The following is a 6,679-nucleotide window of genomic DNA, read 5'->3' as shown; positions in this document are numbered from 1 at the left end:
CCTGTGGGGAACATTACCTGGCACCCCTGGCCCTGGCCTCCCTCCTGTTTTAGGGAAAGCAGAAGCCCCGCGGCGAATCGGGCATCCGTGCAGCCCCTCCCGAGGCTCTCATCCCACAGCGCCACCTGGTGTTCGCTCAAAACCAGACACCCCCGGTCAGAGGGGTCGCCCGAGCAAAGCCAAAGTGGACCTCCACAGTTTGTGCAGCCAGCCCCACCTTCTCCTAGCTAGACTGCTTTCATCCCGCCATACTCCACCCTCCCGGAATCCTGGGGCCAAGAATGGGGTCATTAGAGTCTTACAGAAATTAGTGCAATTATAGAAATGAGTGCCAAGTTTCCGTCTTAGAATTTGCAGAAAAGGGTTACCATTCTGGTTCCATCACAAACCAGTTGTGTAACTGGCCAAGTCACTTTACCTCTCTGAACCTGGAAAACGGGGATGAAAATGTCTCCCTCCACATGATTGTATGAAGAATAAATGAAGTAAGTGTGTAAAAAATCAAGCACAGTGCCTGGCACAAAACTGACACTCCAAAAATGCTTGTTCTGGAACTGCCTCATTTAGCCATAGAACTATGAATTAGATTACAGAACCATGTAGTCTTAGACTCATATTTTGATAACTGACTCAGAACTGAAGGATTTCATAAAAGTTTTAAGATTTAGCATTACAGAACTATAATCCGCAGGGTCTGTGCTCTGTGTGCCTTACGTGGAGTAGGGCTTCAAAGCACACGTTAGTTGAGTTTTAGAGATGGAGAAACAACTGAGGCACAGCTTGCCATCATGGCACAGGCTGGGTCACAAACATTTCCTTGAATTTCATTAATAAAACGGCTGCCATTTACTAGACACACGTTTCTCAGACTGTGTGTGTACACGATCATTTCCTCCTCCCAACAACTGCCCCGGCATTATCGTCATTGTACAGATGAAGAAACCAGCCTGGGCCTGGATGGCTTCATCTGTCAGATGATTTGTCCCTCATTTTTGCCTGTCCTACCTCAGTGGCGGGGCCAGCCGGGCAGATCCCACATATCAGAGAGGGCAGAGATGATCTGAGAAACCAAAAAACACTGGGATTCCATTTATTTTTCTGTTGAGGACAAACTGGACAAGTTATGCAGCTCTAAATATCTTTAATCAGATCGTTGATTCTAGATCCTAGAGCATGAAAAGCCAAAGATCATAGTCAAAGTCCTTCCCTACCCACAGATGGGGTGACCGAGGCCCACAGAGGAGCAGCCCAAGGTCCCTTGGCAGATGGGCAGGATTCTGTGTTTCACTACTGGCTGCATAATTTGTGGAACCTCGTGTAAAATGAAAATATGGGGCCTCTTGTTTAAAAATTATTAAGAATTTCAAGATGGCAAGAGGAGAGCATTAAATCAAGTACAGGGCTCTTCTAAGGTCCCACTGCCCATGAAGCCAGGCTTGGCATGTTTAAATTATACCCTTTATAGAGAAGGAAGGGACACTCAGATTGTTAGTCGGGACAGCAGATGAGAGCCTGTGGATTTGTATGTAACCCAATCTCTCTGTAGCTCAGGGAGCTCATTAGATTCTTTCAAACCCAGGAATTTCCTTCCATGGGTGTTACCCACACCACCCTCTGATTTCCCCAAGTTGCCATGGCCATAGGACTTTCAGAGCGAGAGAGGGTAGATGGATATGTGTATACTCGTCTGCCTCCATGCCAGCTAATAGAATGTGTCCCTGGACAAGACTGCCAGATTCATGGGGGGCAGAAGCCTGCCCTCTGCTCATACCTTATGTCCACCGAGACAGTAGAGGTGATCATGGGCTAATAGGGCTTTGCCCCTCAATGCTTAATGTTCCATGTCGGCAAATGTCCACCAGGGAGCAAATGTCCATCGATACCTAATGTTTATCAACACCTAATGTCCATCAATGACAGCTCTCACCAAAGGCAGATATCCAGTGGTGGCAATGCCTACTACTGCTCAAAATGTACAAATACCCGGTGTTTGCAGGTAGCTAATTGCAATGATAATTGCTCTGTGCATCAACACCTAATGTCAATCCGTAGGTCAACATCTGGCAACAGTAAATAGCCACCCAGTTAAGTCAAATGCCCTGTGTTTTTTCTTCTATTTTATTTATTTAAGTACCAAAAGTTGTATTTATAGGAATTATTGTGTTTGCTGAGCTAGATGGGAAATTCTTCCCGTGTTTACTGTTTAATTCCAAAAGCTATTTATCATTTTATTTTACATACCCGTTAGTCAAAATATTCTGAGTTAGAAATACAAACATACGTTTATGTTTCTTGACATATACACATTTGTATATATAACATGTATATATAATTATTACATACACAATACAGAAAGACAGAGAAAAAGAGAAACTCATTTGAGAACAGAAGTGTCAACCCTGGAACAACTTCCTAATCAGGTGATTCTTAGAAGCAGCAACTTTTCCAAAGTGGAGGGATGATTGGAGGGAGGCCTCAGCCATCCTGCTCAGGCGAAGAATTTTAAAAGAGCCCTGCTTTGGGCTGAAAAAAGCCAGGTTCCCTAATAAGGTTGAGGCACAACACAAGGGCCCCTTAAAGCAGCATAACCAGAGATTAAGACGCAGGCGCCAAAGGGAATCTGCCCGGGCTCGAAGCCCGGCTCTGCTGTTTACGGTTAAGTGGCCTGGGGTAAGCCACTGAACCTCTCTTTGAGCCTCAGTTTCCACATCTGTAAAATGAAGATAGTAGCTACCTCACAGGGTTATTGTGGAGAATACGAGTAAGTCAATGTACATAAAACACTTAGAATAGTGCCTGGCATATTATCAGTGCCATTTAAAAAATAACATGAACAACTATTTTTTTAAAAATTATTTTTATAGTCAAACTGATAAGCATGCTATGGCTCAAAATATTCTCAGGGGTTTCTTCAGTGGCCATGAGCTCTCAGCAGGCGACATCATCCAAGTTGTTATGCTTAGGAATTGGTCTGAAAAGAGGTTCTACCCCCCCGCACTAGTACATTTCAAAATTGTCTCTCCATTCTGCTTCCTTCTGACCCAACGCTTTAAGGACACAGTGCTTAGGAAATGTCCCCACAATTGTCTTCACGGGCCTGGCAGTCACAGATGGAATGGCTGCCTTCTGGGGTTGGAGATACACTGAAAACCTTTCGCGTGGCTCACTCTCCCTGACAGCCTCACTCTGCCTGAAATTCCATTACTCTGTGGCCTAAGCAATGATTGCTGTCTGATGTCCTTACTAGATAAGTAGGGGCCCAGGACAGCAAGCGTGTGATTGGGGGAACAGAGACAAATGCCTGTGTGGGAGTAGGGCATTCGTTCACTTATTAATGGGAAGCAAGGGGTACCTGACCACTTTCTCCACACACGATATATCCTAAAAATGATGTTATGGTGCTGTGCTGATATGAAAGTTGTTAAGACTACGAAGCTAGAGATGAGACGGTGAGACCCATAAAGAAAGTAGTTGAAAGATAAGGTCTCTTACATATGCTGCCTTCTCTACCACCCAACCTGATATCCTATTATATTGGTGGCCCCCAGTGACCCATACCTCCTAGTATTATCACCCTGTGTAGAACCTTCCTCTCGAATCTGGACTGGGCCTGGCATTTACTTTAATCAATACAACATAATAGAAATGGCTCCCGGTCAGTTCCAGACCTAAGTCTTAAGGAGGCCTGGCAGCTTTCGCTTTTGCAATCTTGGAAGCCGGGGGCTGCTCTGTAGCAGTCTGGTGGGACCATATGGAGCCCTCAGGTTATGGAGAGAGAAAAGCTCAACTATTCAGTATCCGGCAGGTCACAGACCCCAGCTGACCCACTAGCTAAATGCACATGAGTGAGCACGACAAAACCAGCAGAAGACCCAACCAGCTGATCCCAGCCCCAACTGCAGAATCATGAGCAAATAAAATGGTCATTGTGCTAAACCATTCTGCCATTCTTACATGGCAATAGACAACCAAAACAACCTGGTCACAGGCTCCATGTCCAGTCAGCCCCGGTACCCCTTCTCCTTCCCCTTTGGCTCCCTTGGAAAAAGAATTGCTAACCTCACCATGAAACATGAGCAGCTGAAGATGCAAAGAAGATGCCAAATGACAAAGCCAAACAGCCAGAGCCTCCTTGAAGATGACCAATCCAAAGGGACCAGGCAGAGAAACACAGTTCAAAGGAAACACATGTACCCAATGTTTTAAAGTTTATGAGGTACCACCCTGCACTTGAGTTCATCTCTTGTTATATTTTTGTCTCACAGCCACCCAGCAGGCTTAGCCTGTCTCCCTTCAGCCTCACACTCTCCTCCCAGCCCCCTCCCGCACCCCCAGCCCAGATAAATGATTTGCAGGTCCCCAGACAGACCCACCTCTCACGAGGGGAGTCCCCTTTGTCTCTCCCCGTAGCCCAGCGGGGAACTGGAGGAACAAAGACCTAAACCCACTGTCTTTTTAAGGTGCCTTCCCTTTCCCTCGGGGGTTTCCTCCAGATCCAGGGCCTTATATAAGGAGAGCTGAGGTTGGGGTGAGGCCAGTCAGTGGGTGGAGGCTTGTGAGAGCTGCTCAGAGAAGAGAAGGTGACAGGGAAGCTGCTCTGGAACACAGGGCACTCCCAGCTGACCCTGGGAAAGGCGTAGCTTTTGGGTGCTTCCCGCAGACTGTGGACAAGTCATACTTAGCACAGGCTTTAAAAATATTCTCCACAGAGACACAGACACTGTAATTCCCTAGACTTGCTCCACCCGCCGGTTAAATCCGACATCGTGTGCAGACACGTGAGGAGGTGAGGGGTGGGTACCAGGATGGACTCTAGGAGGCAGTGTCTCCCCACTCAGAGCACATCTCCCAGGAGGGGCGACAGAGAACCTCCCTTTGCTAACGTGTTCTAAAGGAAGGTGACCCTAGAAGGAGTAGGGGAGGGGACAATGAACGCTTCCCTGGTCTCACACCCACCATCCTGATTACCAACCCCTTATCCTTCCTGTCTCAGCCTCTGTGACACCTCCTCTGGAAGGCCTCCCCTGACCACCTCCCCCCATCCTACCCCAGGCAAAGTTAGATGCTCCTTCTTTGTGCTAACCCAGTACCTCATCTTCCCACCAGAGTCACACTCATCACATTTAGATTCTGTTTATTTTTTAGCTTCCCCTTTACACTGAGGGCAAGAACTGTGCCTGCATTGCTCCCCAAAGGGTCCCTAGAAACCAGGCTGGTGTCTAACACATACTTGGTTGTCAATACATGCCTGATAAAAGAGTAAATGGGTCTGTTACATCCATTTTATCAATGATTAAATGTAGACCCGGAGAGGGTAAGTGGCTTTCCTAAGGCTGCACAGCGAACTCATGGCAGAAACCAGGTCTGGAGACTCCTAGCTCCTTTGCAATAGGAACCTCCCTTCCCTGCCCCTCCTCTCTCCCTCAGGTGACAGATGTGTGCACTGACAGGCCTGAAGCTGGGGTGGGGCAGGAGTCCTTTGTGAGGTGCCACCTTCTCCTCTCCATCTCCTCTGCTCTGACTTCCTCAGGGTGACTAACTCTGTGCCCCGCCTCATCCACCCCAGCCGCAGCCTCACTGGCTGCGGAGGGATGGTCCTACCTCTCTGAGCCTGCTGCCCCCAGCTGGAAGATGAGTCCGTCTAGGAGATGGGGAGGCTCCTTCTAACTGAGGATCTGTGAATCCCTTTGAAAAAGACTGAAGAAGGCTGGCAACTCAGCTCCATGCTGCTTACTGTGTGGCACAAAGCACAAACCTTCATCAAACACCCGAAAGGCCCAGACATCTCTTTTTTTTTTCAAATGTAGCAGAATTTTACTTCAATGATACATAAGTTTTTAACTTTGGTGTGCATGTGCGCACACACATGGATGATGGTGGTGGTTCTCAGATTTTAAAAGCAAATGAATCCAGATCGTTCTACTGCGTAATCAGATGTGGGCAAGACTTGAAAGTTTACACAGATCTTTCATTTCACACCCATACCTCATTTGGTCTTCACAACTTTCTCGTGAGGAAAGCAGGGCAGGGCTTATCACTAACCCATTTCACAAATGGGAAACGTGATGCCCAGAGAATAGGTGGCAGAACCTGGGACTTGTGTTTAGAAGCCCTATTCCAACTGTCCTTCTTCCCACTCCTCTGCGGTGATTCAAGCTCAAAAAAAAAAAAAAAAAAAAAAAAAGACGACATAATTGCTTGGCTGGTTAGACCTACCCAAAGAACTTGCTTATCCCTGGCAGGGAACTAAATCATTTGGTACTAAGCCCATTCTCTAGGAGATGGGGGTGGAGGTGACAAGAATAATAAAACTCTAGGACAAAGGCAATAGGATGCTGACGGAGTGACTCAAAGGATTAGGGCAGCCCAGAGGGTGAATCCCGAGGTCTCAGGGCGCACACACACAGACACACACACTCCACTTTTAAATCCTGTTTGTCAGAAAGACACCAGAGTCCTGGAGGGCACCCAGAAGTGGACCAACCCAGCACTGGTCCCAGCCGCTCTGCATCGACGGCAGTACAAGGTGGCAAGTGTCTTAGGTAAGCGGGGCTGGAATTGGAGTTCCCATCTGACGGAGGGGTAAACTGGGGAAAGAGAACTGAGCTGCAGGCAAAGCTTGGCGCCGGGTCTCTGACGTGTCACAGCATTGTCCCCACCAGAGGGCGCTGCCTACGGC

The sequence above is a fragment of the Rhinolophus sinicus genome, chromosome 14 (assembly GCF_057876585.1).
Source record: "Rhinolophus sinicus isolate RSI-liver-muscle chromosome 14, RSI-T2T, whole genome shotgun sequence".
Taxonomy (NCBI): Eukaryota; Metazoa; Chordata; class Mammalia; order Chiroptera; family Rhinolophidae; genus Rhinolophus; species Rhinolophus sinicus.
This window is presented reverse-complemented; position numbering follows the sequence as displayed.